Source organism: Canis lupus, chromosome 13 (assembly GCF_048164855.1).
Source record: "Canis lupus baileyi chromosome 13, mCanLup2.hap1, whole genome shotgun sequence".
Classification (NCBI taxonomy): Eukaryota; Metazoa; Chordata; class Mammalia; order Carnivora; family Canidae; genus Canis; species Canis lupus.
In genome coordinates this window covers 35,383,626-35,400,468 of record NC_132850.1, presented here as the reverse complement: position 1 = coordinate 35,400,468, position 16,843 = coordinate 35,383,626, and the positions used below count along the sequence as shown (strand labels likewise).

At 43.8% G+C, this 16,843-nt stretch overlaps 3 long non-coding RNA genes across 13 annotated transcripts in view; 1 reads left to right on the top strand and 2 right to left on the bottom strand.

The window, feature by feature from the left end:
* Window positions 1-10,041, top strand: part of LOC140602882 (uncharacterized) — a 31,655-nt gene extending 21,614 nt beyond the window's left edge. The window contains exons 2-3 of one of the 2 annotated variants that reach the window (XR_012005838.1): window positions 6,370-6,507; window positions 9,676-10,041. This is a non-coding gene — a long non-coding RNA (uncharacterized lncRNA). The remainder of the gene's footprint in view (window positions 1-6,369; window positions 6,508-9,675) is intronic. The other variant, XR_012005839.1, reaches the window with a different exon arrangement.
* LOC140602880 (uncharacterized) overlaps window positions 1-16,843 on the bottom strand; it is a 109,250-nt gene that overhangs the window by 79,878 nt on the left and 12,529 nt on the right. For all 10 annotated transcript variants that reach the window (XR_012005835.1, XR_012005833.1, XR_012005830.1 and 7 more), the window contains 2 exons: window positions 14,603-14,865; window positions 13,777-13,972 (listed from right to left, as the gene is read on the bottom strand). This is a non-coding gene — a long non-coding RNA (uncharacterized lncRNA). The remainder of the gene's footprint in view (window positions 1-13,776; window positions 13,973-14,602; window positions 14,866-16,843) is intronic.
* Window positions 2,181-10,701, bottom strand: LOC140602883 (uncharacterized). Its single transcript, XR_012005840.1, has 2 exons — window positions 9,775-10,701; window positions 2,181-9,602 (listed from the first exon to the last, which is right to left on the bottom strand). It is a non-coding gene; the product is annotated as an uncharacterized lncRNA (long non-coding RNA).

Here is a 16,843-nt window from a genome sequence, read left to right as displayed (position 1 = left end):
AGAATTTTGTCATTGTTCTCAGCAAGTGGACTATGATAGGACTAGATGCAGTTTTCTGGTGTTTATCATACTTGGAATTTATTGAGATTTTTAAGGCTTCTCAGGGACCACAATTATAAATATTAAACTTCCTGATATGGTCCTATGATCACTAAGGTTAAGATAATTTTTTAAATGCTTTAAAAATTTTTGGATAATTTCTTTTGATCTGTCTTCAAGTTTACTGACCTTTTCTTCTGCAATGTCAAATCTATTAAACCCATTCAGTGAATTTATTTCATATACTGTATTTTTCACTCTGACAATTGACATTTCTTTTCATGATTTCTATAACCTTGTTTTAGTTCCTCTTCTGTCCACACATAATGTCCATATTTTCTTTTAAAACCTTGAATATGTTTATAAAAGTTGTTTCAAAATCCTGGGCCATTAATTCTAACATCTCTGTCAACTCTGGATCTGTTTCAATGGACTATTTTTTCTCCTGAATATGTAACACATTTTCCCGCTTCCTTGTATATCTAGTAATTTGTTACTGTGTGCTTGACTTAGGGATGTTATTTCATTGAGTATTTTCCTTTAACAAGTGATATTTTTTTTTCCTGCATGGCAGTTACTTCATTTGCAGCTTAGCCGGGTTTTGTCAAGGTTTGGTTTTAGATTTTGTTAGGGCAAGTGTAAAGTTGTTCTTACTCTAGGGCTAGAGTGGCATATTCCTAACATTTGATTATTCTAGAGTATCAACTAATTGCTGTGGGATTTTAGTGAAGTTCACTCTCTGGTTTATCACAGCTAAAATATCTCTGGAATTCCCAATTTACACTTCAAAAATAGTTGTTCTCGGTCAGGCCTCTTAAAGCCTCATCCTAAACATATATAGTTTAGTGCCCAGCCAAGACTCAAGGAGATCCCCATCATTTTGGGGCCTCTCTTCTCTCAGGTGTTCTACCCTGAAAATTCTAATAGCCTCTGCATCCCTAAATTCTGATCTACTTTTCTCTACCCAGAAAAACCATTGTTTTTCTGTTCAGACTCCATTTCTCTGTGCCTTGGTTTACAACATAGCCCCAGGCAGATTTTTTTTTCACACACTGTATTTTTCATAGGGATGAATGGGAAGTTCATCTTATGCATTTTTCTTCTCTTAAAGATTATACCCCTTTATTGCCTATCATCTAATGTCCACCACTGCTCCATACATTTTGTCCAACATTATAATTGTTTAAAGTAAAAAGGAAATCTGATACCTATTTTTCTGTTATGGCTGGAACTATGAGTTGTATCCAGTAAGTTTTTGTTCCTAAGTTTTCCTATAAGACCCTAGGAGTTTTTTAAGTCCCTAGGGGAGAAAGGGCTAGGAAGACTAAGGGAGGAAGAAATCCCTAATATTTAGACTCCAAAATGTCAACACTGGAAGAGCTTAAGAGCAAGCCAGATTCCAAGGAAGGAGCCTGAATTTTCAGATGAATACCACTTTTGCATGAAACATCAAGAAAATATCTATCATCTCTTTCAAAGAATGGGAGGACAGCTTGTTGATGGATAATATGGAGGAGGTAAAGCTTCCTTAGCCTACTTTGAGACATGACTTCTAAACACCCATTTTTCAATAGTATGGTAGGCTAGAGAGTAAAGTGAAATTTCAATTGATTAAAGAAAATAAAGCAATGTGGTCTTTCTTATACACACTGTTTGGAGAGTAAGTTTCAAAGCCTCTAAATAAACACTTGCAAAGACAATTAGTTAAGTGAGTCTCTGCTGTGGCCATCTACCATCATGAAATATTTAGTTCTGATCATTAGAAAATTTAATAAGCAATAGAAACCTAACCAAAGTGTTCCTATAAACTCTTGAAAATCACACTAGCAATGATTAAGAGGAGGGTCTTTCTCTCAGTGTAAAACTGTGAACCATAAACACTGAAAGAATTACATTTATCCAGCGTACTTAATGAAGAAAAAGTGAGACATCCCTTTATGACATGTATTTTTCCATCTGCAGTAATTATCCTGCTGATAACTGTAACAAAATACATTTTGTAAACTATTAGCTAAGCATACTATTTATAATTCATAAAAGACTTTTTTTCATCTTTAAAAGGAGAAAAATGTCTATTTGAAGGCATTCAATCCTGATCATAAGTTTTTAAACTCCTCGACAACAAAGAAATCCACTCTGGCTCATTTCAGCAGTAAAAGGATTTTATTGTAAAGAGAATTAAACAGATAAATTTCCTAAAGGAGGCCCAAAGATGAAGCATTGGAAGATGCCAGCAACAACACCACTACCTGGGCTGCAGAGCTTCCTCAATGATACCTTCAGAGGCTCCCTAACTGCAGCTGCCATCATAGCCCACCACTAGACATTACCACCAGCTCCTCTGAGTCTGCAGCTTCAACAAAGTGGCCTTTGTCCTTGCCAGATGGATTCTGCGCAGAGCCGGCCTCTTGCCACCACCAGCTTTCAAACAAAGTCAACATAGATAGGTCTGATTGGTGGACCCACATTCCATGGTGGCACTCTTGGTACATAAGAGGGTGAGAAACCAGATTTTGGCTTCTATACGTAAGATGGGAGATCACCACAAACACAGGGACAAATTGCATCCATTGCTGCTAGGCATAAGCCAACAAAAAAAATATGGATAAATAAATAAGAAAAACAAGGGGGAGACATACGTTATTTGGATCAGCTCCCTTATTTTAAGAATTTGAGTAAACCAAGGCACATGGATTGGAAGTGACTTACCACAAATCTACTCCTTCTCACCCTAGATTCACTTTTCAACTCTCAAGGGTGACAAGTACCTTCTGTACTCCTTTCTTCCACTTCTGCAGAAGAGACCTTAAACTGACTATGGTACTCATTCTTGTTGAGCCCAGATTTGGCTTTACAGCTGTTCTCAACATAATCTGAGCAGCCACAACCACAATTGGCACAAGAAGTGAAAACTATCTGCCATCCTTGTACTGCACGAGGCTGACATTCACTCAACAAATTCTTAGTATTATTTAGTATAATTAACACCGTTGGAGTCCACAAAAGATATTTTAGGTTATTGGTTAGATGATCTCTTTTGAGACTTAATGTTTATTATGCCCAGTTGTCTCTATTTTGGTTACTGGCACAAATTCATAATTTGTTTATAACTGTTAAAAAACACCAGGCTGTAACTCATTGTCTTGCCAATGATAGCACCAATCTGCCCATTCATTCAGATGAGTTTTCTCTCTTTGCTATTGTGAAGCATCCAAGTAGGTGAGACTATGGCTTGGGAGCTTTCTTTCTAGTAGGAGAGGCAATAACCACCAAGATGCTACTACACTCCTGTCATTCCCCTTTGGAAGTGTGCTGATGGCTAACCAACTCTTTAGCTTTTATCACTACTAAAATCCAGTGTGGGTTTCACTATGCTGTATTAGTGTACATCTAAACCAGACATGAAAGAGGACTTTTTCTACTTAGGTATCAGTAAATATAATATTTGTATAATGTAGTCACAGAGTTTTTTTTTTTAATAAGTTATGCTATTGGATGCCAGTGGCAGAAATTTCAACTTAAACGGTCTTAACAAGAAAAAAAAAGGAATTTTACTGTCTCCTTGACAAAAACATCAATGAACAGATCTGTTTCCAGTGACTCAAATGAGGTTACCTCTGGACTTTGCCTTCTTTAGTGTTAGATCTTGTCCTCAGGCTTCATAAAATAGCTACAGGAAGCTCCAAATTCCTACTTTCCCAGACTCAAATCCAGGGGAATAGACAGCACTTTCTGGTAGTTTCTACATAAGTATCATTATTCCCTCCAACTGTAACAACTTGGTTCATGTGAACATTCTGGAACCGATTACTGTGGCTTGGGTGATTTGGTGCTCCGATTGGCCACGTGTAGATTACATGTAGCATCCTGGATCTGAGGTTGTAACCAATACTGTTATATCTAAAAACAGTCTATGTCCCCTCTAAGGGCATACTCAGACACTGTTCTGTGGGGAAAAGATAGCACACTTGAAGGGAACATTGAAGAGCATTTAATGAAGGGACCACACATGAGGTATGGACAATGGTAAGGAATACAGGGGATGGAGAAGTGCCCAGAACTAAGAACAGTGGGAAACCACTACCACCCCTTGGGCTGAAGGGCCAAGGAAGGGAGCTGTTACTGGGATTGGGTAAAAGGCATAGCCCTGGGTTTGAACAACTAGTCAGAGCTATGCCAACATGTAAAGGAACACAGCCATTACCAAAGCATAGCCCAGAAGGGAGGGAGTAGAGAAACTACATTCCTCCAACCTCTCTCCCAACCCCGATATGCTTCTAGGGCCTCCCATTGTCAATCCTAACCAAAAGCCAGAGGGCAAGGAGCTGGGGTGACAGTCCACAGAAGCAAGCATCTTGGCATAGAGAACAGAATGAAAAAAAAAAGGTATAGAGTGGATTTGGAGAGACAAAAAGAGTAACTAGCAATCTATTTTCTCTAAGCCAAGGGTTAGTAAGATTAATGGATCATGGATCAAATCTGGCCCACCCCTTGTTTCTACAGATCAAGTTTTATTGGAATACATGGAATAAGCAAACATTTATTTATTTATTTATTGTCTATGGCCGTTTATGTGCTATAATGGCAGAGAAGAGTACTGTGAGAGAAATTAAGAAACATACCAATCGATGTGTGTGTGTGAACACCAAACAATCCTCTGACACCAACTGGGTGCCCTATCATTCAGTTCAGTTCCTCACTACCTGAAGAAAACATCAGATCCCCCAGTTAAAGGCCCAGTCCAACAAGACAACTCCCACTTCAGATGCCACTCACAAGTCCAGGTTGTCACCTGTGCTGCTCACTGACCAGCTTTAGATTAGAGGTTCCAAAGCCTCCTTGTGTTAATTTGCTGGAGACACAGAACTCAGAGAAACATTACTGGATTACCAGTTTACTATAAAAAGTTATAACCCGGTAATAGCCAGATAGAAGAGAGACACAGGGCAAGGTATATAGGAAGGGGCATAGAACGTGCCCTCTGGACATGCCACTTTCCTCAAATCCCCACGTGTTCACCAACCCAGAAGCTCTCCAAACTCCATCCTTTTAGGTTTTTATGGAGGCTTCATTATATTTATATAGGAATTATTGATAAAATCATGGCCATTGGTGACTGAACTGAAACTCCAGTCCTTCTGAAGGTTAGAGATTGGAACAGAAAGTTCCAACCTTTTAATCACACGGCTGGCTTCACTGGCAATGAGCTTCCATCCTTAGGTGAGGTATAAAAGTCACTTCACTGATATAACAAAATACTTGTTGCTTTCATCATAGAAAATTCCAGGGGTTGTAGGAGCTCTGTGCCAGGAAGGGGGACGAAGACCAAAAATATATTTAATATAAATCACAATATCACAGAAACCATATGGCCCACAAAGGCTAAAATATTTACTTTCTGGCCCTTTACAGGAAAGACTCCTGGCCTAGGCCAACTCATTTACTGTGCACACATAAAATATATGCAAACAAATTTCTATTGAATGAAAAAATAAATAAATGACTGAAAGCATTGCCAAGAGTCACAATGTGAGTGACCCTGAGCCTCAGTGCCATGAGATAATTGAGATTATAAGCACCCCAAGCCTCTTCCCTTTATTCTGGAGCTCCCTAGTAAGACTTACTCCCTTCTTCTGTGGCTACTGCTATAGTCCAACTGCCACTGCTCCTCTTGGTTTCTGCTGTTGCCTTGTCCCCATGGTTCAGTCGATACTGTCGTTTTCCTTGCCTGCTACATTACTGCTGTCTCTTCTAGGAATTTGCAATGCATTTGTTTTTGTTTGTAACCTCTGACTATGGAAAACCACAGTAGCCTCTGCAAATGCTTTAAAGACGAGAGAGAGGAAGAGGCTTACTCTGTATGGCAGAAAAAGAACTACCATTGCTGCAATTGCTGGTTTTTTACCCAACCTTAACAAGGATTAACAGGAGAGAGAAGAGCAAGTAGGAGTGGGGAAGGGAGGGATGCTCTAAATCATCATTGAAGACTCCTGTTAACAGGTAGAGCTGGGAGGCCTGCCGGGGCGAGGTGCCTGGAGAGATGAGGGGAAGTGGAAAAGAAGACGGATGAGAGAGGCAGGATAAGACTGGAGGCTGGAGGTCCCACCCACCAACGTTGCCCACATTGCCCCTGGGCTGGTGAACTCTCCAGAACCAGAGGAGAAGAAAAGGAGGGGTGAAAGGAAGGGACAAGTCTTGTCTGAAAGGATTTCTCAGGAGGGCAACAGCCAATCACAGTGCTCTACAGGTCGTTTTGGCAAAACACCTGCACGGGCATGGTTTAGTAATATGCCCACTGCTACTAACAGTGTATCACAATCTCATAAACAGGTGCTCAGCCCCTAATCGGTAGCAGGAAGCCTGTGATGGCTCATCTTATCCAAGAGCCCTGGTTCGATACCCCAGCTGAAAGCAATCAAGTTGGAGGAGGACTAATGAAAAGAGAAAGCAGCCTTGACCTTCCACCTGGTAAGGATACAGGGCAGAATCTGAGACCCAGAAAAGAGGCCCCACCCACTCACCTAGCACCCTGATCTTAGATCTCCAACCTCTAGAACATTTTGAAGCTCAGGAGCAAAGAAGGGAAATCCATTGAGAACAGTCTGTAAAGCAGCCCCATTGGGATCCAGGTCTTCTTCTTCTCCTTGCACAGATAGGAAATGCAACCATACGAAAAAGTACTTTTATGGCTTCCACGTGATCATCTGGTGCTTTCCATGGGGCTGGAACTCAGCTGCCTGACTCCTCCTACTTCTAATGCTCAAAGAAAACTCGAGAAATAGGCGAATTTGGATAATGGTAACTTCACAAGCATCCTAATTACAAATCCAACCATTATACAACAAAAAGAGAAATTCTCATGCTACCTAGAGGAAAGATGACAGGACACACTGTAAACTGATGGCCTACGGGCCCCGCCCAGCTGTATATACATTTTGTCTGGTCTGCAGTGTTCAAAAAAAAAATATGTAGCTGTCAACATTTTAAAGTTGAAGTACCTCAAAAAGATTTATCAGTTTCTGCTGCTCCCTGGGAATTGTGGCAGCATCTGGCCCTCTTCCCTACATGGCAGTATTTTCTTGGACAACAGCTGCTGCCTCGCTGAGTCTCCTGGGCTCAGTGCGTACCACTTCCATTGTGCCCTTGTCTCCAGGGGAGGGAGTGCACCGGCCGCTTTGTCTTAGCTGATTCCCTCTTTTATACTACCTGCCGGTTCGGGTTGCTTTTGCTTGTGACCTCCAATTATGGAAAACTGTAACAGCCTTCTGCAAATGTTTTAAAGACTGAGAGGAAGAGGCTTGCTCTGTACTGTAAGAAAAGAACGAGCACCCACATAGGGCAAGTGGGTTGGGGAGTGGAAGGAGCAGCTTTCTAGGAACATGGACTTTAGCTCAGTGTCAGATTGAATTTTAGATGCTTGAAGTCTCAGTCCTGAAAGTGTTTGGACACTGATGCCCAGCTATCAGGGAAAATGCAGAAGAAGTGCTTCCATTCATCTGACCTTGGGAACTGGACTCCATCCCCTTTAAAGCATGCTTTTGGAATAACCAGATTTAATACAATTCTTTTGAATTGGACAACACGGCCACAGAAAGTGTCAAAAGGTGCAAGCAAACTGTCCCTCTTGCCTCCATTCCCTTCTGGGAGGCAACCATTGTGCCTTGCTTTTTGTCTTTCCAGAGATGTTCCGTGCACATGCACACTTACATATTTTCCTTATACGAGTAATAACTTGCTGTAAAGAGAGAGAACAGGCTCACAGAGAGATTTTCAGATTTACCCACACACACACTTTCACCAGTCCCCTCCTGGGACTCTTCAAACACACAAATCTAATCACGTGAGTCTCCTACCTAAAATACCCCCAATGGTTTCCCATGGTTCTTAGAGTATAGGACAGATTCAGCCCTGGCTCCCAAGGCCCTGTGTCACCTGGATGCTGCTTCCCCTGGGTCATCTCTTCCTGGCAATGTCATCTTACATTCTTTGTTCCAGCCAGACTAAACTCCCATGCAACTTCCTACCAGGAACCATACTCTCCCCGTGTCCTTTCTAGGGTACCTGCTGCTCCACGGTAGGATCTTCCCATTCACTCCTGATTGTCCTCCAGCTGTTCATTCACTGAGGCCTTATGGGGTTTCCAGGCCGGGTGAGCGTCCCTCCACCCTGCTCTCTATCTGCCTGCCAGGTTGTAAGATGCCCTATGGTTCAGGGTAATCATTCACACGAATGCAGGCCCTAGGAGGGCAGGGACTCACTCATCTCCACTCATCTCTGTGTTGCCAGCATTCAGCACATGCCTGGCACAGAGAACACACTAGAACACAGTCACTGGGGCAGTAAATAAGGATCACTACAGGGCACAAGGAAGATCCCAGGCTTTGCCATTCGCACCCCACTCCATTGCTTGGCATATTGGTGGCTGGACAGCTTGTTTTCTCAGAGGTAGGAGAGTACTTTTATGCTAACACAAATTCCAAACTTCCATTTTCTGACATTTAAAGATAAGTCATACCAAATGAGACGTGAAATAAGGATTTCCTTTGATCTATCTGCTGCTTAGCCCCAAAAAGCTCTGATCTTCTGACAAATGACTCTGAATCTGCATTAAACAGCCACTACACGGATCGTAATTTTTTGTTCCCAAAACAATAAACCAATAGATGTTTGGAAAGGGCATCTGAGGAGATGAAAAATGATTTATAAGAATACAAAGGAGCCAATAATTTAGGGCCTCCAAAACAATCATATGTAAGAACCGCCAAAAACAAGACAATAGGCCCAAACTGGAGATGTTGATGCTAAGGCCCACATCACCAAACCAAGACTTCAGCACAAAGAATCAATCCCAGGAATGCAAACCGAAACCACCAGGGCTCACCCAAACAGTGTTATTTAAGTAACCTGCCTGATAGACCCCTGCCATCCCCTAAAGCCAAAAGACTTTGCAATAAGCCACTTGGTTTTCTGCCTGGTGTAACTTCCCTGCTCCTGCTCCTGCTCCCATCTGCCTGCTTTCCGTTTGTACAGCAGCTCGAAGCTCCTTTCTCTCTGCTGGATTGGATGCTGCCCGATTCTGATGGAATTTTCGCTCGGATAAACTCGTCGCATTTGTAGTGTGCCTCGGTTTATCTTGAACAGCTCTGGTGTCAGAGGATGGAATGGAGACGCCAGGCAACATGTAGGAGGAAGCAAACGTGGGTACCTGCTGAGCCCCTGCAGCCCGCTGTCACTGCTGTGGCTGCTGTGGCTGCTGTCACTGCTGTCACTGCTGCCTCAGGACGGGGCAGGGAAGTCCCTCTAGGATCCTCCGCAGCTCTCACGTCAGGAGCTTCCAGACTCATTTGAGCGTTCCTTTCTCTGGACCGGGTCCGACTTGGAAACCAGACCTGGTAGACTTCCGCTGGGCTGGCGGGAGGCGGAGGCAGCATGACGCTTTAGGTGAGTCCAATTTTGTTTTAAGGCTGAACAAGCAGATTAAGCTTACCAAAGAGCATCTTCAATCACAGCAGCCACAGGTGAGGACTTCCCACCCAGATACACTCATCCTTTTACAAGGTGCCCTGCACATAAAGGGATCTCAGCCAACCATTCCCAGCAAATGGTAAAGGGAAATTTATTTTTCTTTCTCTACAGTTTCTGACCACCAGGATGGGGCCCACTGGCACACCCCACTCCCTCCAGAGCCCAAAGACAGGGTCCTGGGAAAACCAGCAGAAGGATGAGAATTCTTACCCACGTGGCTCTCCTGGATTTCCATGTGTGGTGCCTGGTGGAGAGAAGCTCAGACTTTAGGGCAAAGCTAAACATCTAGAGAGATGTTCCTGAGAAGAGTCATCAATATTTCATTTTCTGCCTTGGCACGATCTCAAGGCTGTGGCTTCTGCTTCAAGGCTGGAGCATTACCAAGCCCTGATCACGGTCCCCTTCTGGGGCAGAAGATAAGATTCTCCAGCCTATGTTTCCGAGTCAGGGAAATAAATGGGAACCTGGCTGCAGGGGTTACATGAATCCTATTTCCATGGCAGTTAGAAAGTACATTTCCCACCAGGAGATTATAGCCCTTCAAGGATATCCTCTTTCTCTGCACCCCCTGCCACCTCTGGCCACACAGTGGGTGGGAGGTGAGATAAGAAAACTCAGTGCTTCATGATGGATACTTTTGTTCTGTGCTCAAGGGTCAAGGCCCAGGACCTGGAAGCCCCTTTGTGTTTGCCTCCAACGGGGTGAGACCATGAACCACAGGACATGGATAGAAAGCACAGCTAAGGGGCACTCCACACACACCCATGCCTCCTCTTAGAAAGCTCCTGTCCCATAGGAGCCACCTCCCAGGCTGTTGGGAAAGATCAGGACCTTAGGTCCCCTAAGCATGAGTAGTGTGACCCGACTCTAAAACTGTGGCTGGCATTCTTTCACCTTCCTGATATTTCACCCCGAGGCCCCTCCACCCTTCAAGTGAGGCTGTTTTGACTTTTTGCCTGTGCAGCGGGAATTGAACAGCAGGAGAAAGAAAATGGGACCCATGGGACCCTCGCCTGACTTTTTCTTTCAAAAGTTAATAACTTTTGAATAACAAGGAATAACAAGACGACAAAAACCAGAGCATGCACAACAGATTTGGAAGATCCCTTGAGAAGGAGGAAAACTTCTAAATGTTCTTCATATCTTGATGAAGTCCCAATAGTTCATTTTTGCTTTTGTTTCTTTTGCCTTCGTGGATGTATCTTGCAAGAAGTTACTATGGCCGAGTTCAAAAAGGGTGTTGCCTGTGTTCTTCTCTAGGATTTTGATGGAATCTTGTCTCACATTTAGATCTTTCATCCATTTTGAGTTTATCTTTGTGTATGGTGCAAGAGAGTGGTCTAGTTTCATTCTTCTGCATGTGGATGTCCAATTTTCCCAGCACCATTTATTGAAGAGACTGTCTTTCTTCCAATGGATAGTCTTTCCTCCTTCTAAATGTTCTTCAGATGCTGGGTAGAGGGAGGGATAAACTAAGCAGGGAAATCAAGAGTACATGAACGTTTGTAGGACTCTCTGGCAAAGAGGAGCCTGCATTTTCTTCCCGGGCACAGGGTGGGGAGGTGGCACAGCAGGGAATAGAAATGGCCCAGGGATATGTGCGTGTGGGAGGAGGCTTGCGTAACCAGGGGACACGTCCTGGGCCCTGCTGAATTGACCCATATGTCTGAGAGTAGCAGGCAATCAACTGGGCCCCTCAGACAGGCTCCCTGAATTTCTGGCAGCTGAGCAGGACCCAAGAGAGGCACAGCCACAGCTGAAATGAAGGGAGCCCTGGGCAATCGGGAGTGAGAACAAGGCGGGCTCAGCCGCACCCTGTGTGTACCAACAACTGAGCACCTCGGGGTGGAGAATCAGAGGCAGGGACATGGCCATGCGGTCAGTGAGCACTGGCCGAGGAATGCCGGATGCCCCAGCCCTGCATCTGGCCACAGGAGTGAAGCCAGCAAGGAGACAGAGCTGAGACATTCTGTCCCCACCCCCAGCCCCCAAGAAAATGGAGGCTTAGGATATAAATTAAGTTAGCTCTGGGGGTTGGCTGATATTCTTCTAACCTATTGAGTAGAATTCCATTCTTGGGGGAAAATATTAAGGATATGTGGATCCACTAAAAAACCCTGAAAAGATGTATACCCAGCATTCATAGAGGTTACTTCTGGGGGGTACAACTCCTGAGTCAGTCTCTTTCTCCCTCCGTCTCTCTTTTCTTCTCTCCTTCTTTCCTTTTTTCCCCCCTAAGTATATCTTCTTTTCTAGTTTTTCATAATGAACAATTTTCTTATTTTCTACAATGGGCTTATTTTGTTAGGAAAAAACAGCAGAATAAAATAAAACTGAAGAAGAATCAGCATTCAGAGTTTATTCCATTTCATTCTGAGCATGAAGGAGATTCCACTGACGTGTGTTTGGTTTTCATGCAGAGTCTGGGCAAGCTAAGGATCTCTTGTGTCCTCTGGACTATCTTTCATCCTTCCTCCTCTTTTGTAAATATCTGGGATTCTGATCTTTCTAGAAAACCTCCCAGAACCTTCTTTGCAGAGGACCTGCCATTTATATCTGCTAACCTGGCTTTTGTCCTTCACAATTTGGGACTTTGCAGTTCAAAGAGATTACATTTAAGGTACTTTCCCTCCTTCATCCAAGCAGGACACTAGCTATCTTATTTATCTGAGCTTGAGAGGTTGAAATAACTGACAGCATTTGATTCTGAGGGTAAAAATCTAAATGTTATTAAGGGCATTTATCAAGAGGAAGCAATCGCATTAAATTCCAAACTCCTTAAAATGTAGAGAAATGGCTAAATTAGTGGCATTTAGTTTCAATCAGAACCTACCAGCCTCACTCAGTTTCATATGAACATCTGATAAGAAATTAAATTAACCATACTAGGTGAATCATATACTATGTACATTTCTAATTACGGTCTGTAATCCCCATGGCACCCAGCAAGCTGCTGGGATAACCTAGCCCCTGAATCACTTTGTGAGAACTCAGAAAATGAAAATTCATTTAAATCTTGGCCTATGGCTGGGGAAGTACATTAATTGCCCCCCCCCCCATCATATTTTGTTCTGGTTTAAAAGTTCTAGGCTGAAAGCATTTTGCCTTTTCCATGCCATTAACTACTCCCCGCCTCAGCCTCCATGTATGGAGTAATTAGAAGATGCAGGGCGAGTCTTTGATGGCTTTCAATATCTAGAAGCTATAAGAAGGTTATTTCTTTTTTTTTTTTAATTTTTATTTATTTATGATAGAGAGAGAGAGAGGCAGAGACACAGGCAGAGGCTGTGCTCCATGCACTGGGAGCTCAACATGGGATTTGATCCCAGGTCTACAGGATCGCGCCCTGGGCCAAAGGCAGGCAATAAACCGCTGCGCCACCCAGGGATCCCAAGAAGGTTATTTCTAATAACTACCTGATAATGCGATAGGTCAGAAGCCTGATTCCTTCCCTCCAACATCCATGTCCTATCGCTTCTGCCTCCTGCATGTTTCTTGAATGAAAACAACTTCTCTCCATCTTCACAGACACTTCCCCAGGCCAGGCGTGGAGACTGCCATCTTAGCTTCCCATCTGGCCTTCAGGAAGTGCCATCCTTCTAAAAATACAAGTGCAATCCTGCCCTTATCTCTTCCAAAGCTCTGCAATAGCTCCCCAATGCTCTGGGGGTAAAACATAAACTCTTCCTCCTGGCTTTCAAGGCTTTTCATTAGAGGTTGCAAACCAGAAGCCTGTAGGATGATAGGTCTCGTTTGGCTCACACATGAAATTTTGTGAATTTCAAGGAAAGCCAATGTTTATAATTTTAAAAATCTCGTGTACAAATCAAAATGTAAGGCTTCCCTCGGAAAATCAGTGCCTCTGCTAACACTGGGCACACGCCCTCCCATGGCAAGAACCGTCAGGAGCTGAGTAGGGCTCTCCCACGTGGATGGAGGCTCTCAGCCTGCAGCACCCTGTTGTGTGACCTTCCTACGGTTCCTTGAGGTTACCTGTCTGACGCTGTGGATGGGTAGGCTCCGTGTGACGGACCCCCGGACTCTCTCCCATTTAATCTCACACTGCCCTTTCTTCACGCATGCCCAGTCCAGGTGGGTTAACTTCTCCCAGTCTCCCTCTGTACCCCCCACCCTCCCATATACACAACCTGGGCTCTAGACTCACCCTAGTGTGCCCACGCCATTCCCTCTGCACACTCCACTCAAACTCACCTGGGGGATGTTAATTCCAACTCATTCTTCGGGTCTCAGTTTAAATGTTCCTTTCTGGGATCCCCAGGAGGCTCAGCGGTTCAGCACCTGCCTTTGGCCCGGGGCGTGATCCTGGAGTCTGGGATGGAGTCCCGGGTCTGGCTCCTGGCATGGAGCCTGCTTTTCTCTCTGCTTCTCTCTCTTTCTCTCTCTCTGTCTATCATGAATAAATAAATAAAATCTTTAAAAAAATAAAAATAAATGTTCCTTTCTTAGGAATGCCTGTCCCTGACCTCACCTACCCCAAGCCCTGTTTTAATCGTCCCACCTCAGAGTGTCCTCTTGTGTAGGGCCCGAGTTGGATGCTCATCAGTACATGCTGCCCCGGCATCTGGTGCAATGGAGAGGGCCTCAGATGGCCCACCTGCCAGCCCCCCCCCCCACCCCTACTCTGCCCCTGCAGCCAAGCAAGCCTCCGTATTCCATGGCCCAGGTGCAGTTCCTGCTCTTCTCTGACCAGTGGGCTTCAGTTCCCTGCCACCTCATGGAATTATTCAGACAAGCCAGTCACATCCTCTTGCAGGAACCAAGGGTACCCCACCTTCTTGATACTGCAAAGCTTGACTCTCACAGCCCAGACGATTTGCTCCATCTTGCAGTGCAACACCTCACGGGCATGAGGTGTCCTCTTCCCCCGGGCTGTGAGTATACGTGACAACCTCCCCTGTCCAGTGTTGTGTGGCATGTGTTCAGTTATCCCTCCCACCCCAGGTTGGGAATAACCTCCTTCAACAACAGGGGGCAACTAAAACAGCCCACATGTAACTATAGCTACTTGCTCACTCACCTTCCCCCCTGCCTCAGACCATAGACTCCACGGGGCTAGGGGCCAGGGGAACAGAGCTTGGCACGCAGCAGGTGCTCCATAAACGCTGGCTGGAACTGTGTCAGTGGGATGGTGAGTATCTTTTCAGTGGACTATTCAGCCAGAAGATGAGCATCTTTCAGAGATTGCAGAAGAGGTTTGGCTTGGATGACACTGCACTTCTCGACTTGTCAGAGTCTGTGATTTCAGTAGTCTGTCACTTTGTTTCAGATTCTTGCAACTGCCTGTTTTGCCAAATAAGACAGAGAAGAAAATCAGCCATTTTTCACCAGGAAGCTAAAGCTCTCAGTTTTCAAGATGCACTCACTACTGCTAAAAAGCCTTCAGTTTCAAGAACTAGGAACCCATTTCAATGAGCAGGACACTGCTATGCTAAATATGAAGGAGGTGCAGAATTGAATGACACTTGTTCCGAAGACCACTATTGAGGCCCCTGGGTGATTACCGGGGGCGGGAGGCTAAATCATCTGCAGATGGTTTAGCAACACGTTTATATCATTTGCATGTGTTAGTAAAGCAGTTCTAGAAATGAATCTAATTAAGGCGCTGTTTTAGCAGTAAGGATGTTCTCACTTAAATCCAGAAAACCATTTCCGTCATTTCCAGATTTTTAAAGATCAAAATCCAGCTGAGTTTTTGTAATATGCCATTTGAACATCTTGGAAATAAATGTATGTCTTAAAAATAGTAGCAACACCAATGGGTTATCACGGAGCACTGTAAAACATCATCTTGTAACATTATGGTACTTCAGAGAGGATATATATTCGCAATTAAAATTTTAAGAATGCTCTACGGCATTTTCTTTCATTATATTGAGTTAAAATCCAAACTATTTTAGAGGCATAAATTCTGCATATTTTAGAGTTATAAATTTTACAATTTATGCAAAATTTATGCTAGTCAGACCAATCAGAGGAGGAGCTGGCAATGTTTCGTTTTAGGTTATGCCTATGCATGAAACTAATTGGACTAAGTTCAATTCATAATTTCTTCAAACCTTCGGCTTAAGAAAATCTTAGTTTTGTTCAAACTCTATCCCAGGAGTGAGGAAGAATGTCAAATAGAGACAGATTATTAGAACAAAACCCCCTACTCTCCAAGAGAGACAATGGAGTAAAGTGGTTTCTGAGCTCAGGCTGTCACTTTCACTGTCCTGGGTTCTAATCTTGGCTCTGGCACTTATTAACTGACTTGGTTTGAACAAGCTACTTAACCACCCCCAACCTCATCATCTTAAAATGGCAACAATACAAAGACTTATGTCATGGTGATGTTGTAGAGATTATGGGTAAGAATGCATATAAATACTTATCATAGCTACTGGCACATAAAAAGCATTCTTTAAATGTTAACTACTACTATTATTATTATAGACCAGTTTCACAAAATGTCCTAGCAATGAAATCTTTGAAAATTTGATTCTGCAACTGGCTATTGGAATCTCGAATTTGCCTCTTGGATTGCCATTGCCATTGGCTCTCCACCAGTTCCCATAATTTAATGAACATGGGACTGTGCCAGTTCCCAGAAGGGAAAAAGTCCAGGAAAAGCAGGGATGGAATTTGGTATTATAGACAATAGTATAAAATCAGGAAGGAACGTTATCTTTCATGTCATTAATGAATCCAAAACGTAGCCAACGCATCAAGCCTTCCAGGTAAAGAGATCATTATTACACAGAAAGTGGCTGGCAGCGGATTTCCTTGGATCTCAGAGCATCAGCCCCAATTATCATGTGTTGTCCTTGGGAACCTGTCATGCCATGACTGGGCTTGGCCATTTGGAGTCCAAGACACAAAGCCTGCAATGGTAATGGGCATCTCGAATATTTATTCATGAGACACAGAGAGAGAGGCAAAAACATAAGCAGAGGGAAAAGCAGCCTCCCTGTGGAAAGCCCAATGTGGAACAGAACCCCGGGATCACGCCCTAAGCCTAAGGCAGATGCTCAACCACTGAGCCACCCAGGCATCCCTCTAGCTCTGATTTTCTGCAGCACCAACACACATAACTTGGGATGTGGGTCAAGTAAGATAGACAAGACTATTCAATTTATTCAGAAAAGGGTCATCATTTTCACCTGGATAGAACCAACTATGCCCAGCATTCTAAGGATTATCTCACCAGTACTTACTCGTAAGAAGGCAGGTAAGAAAGAATATTCCCCTTCACCTCCCAAGAGGCGAGTACTTAATGTAA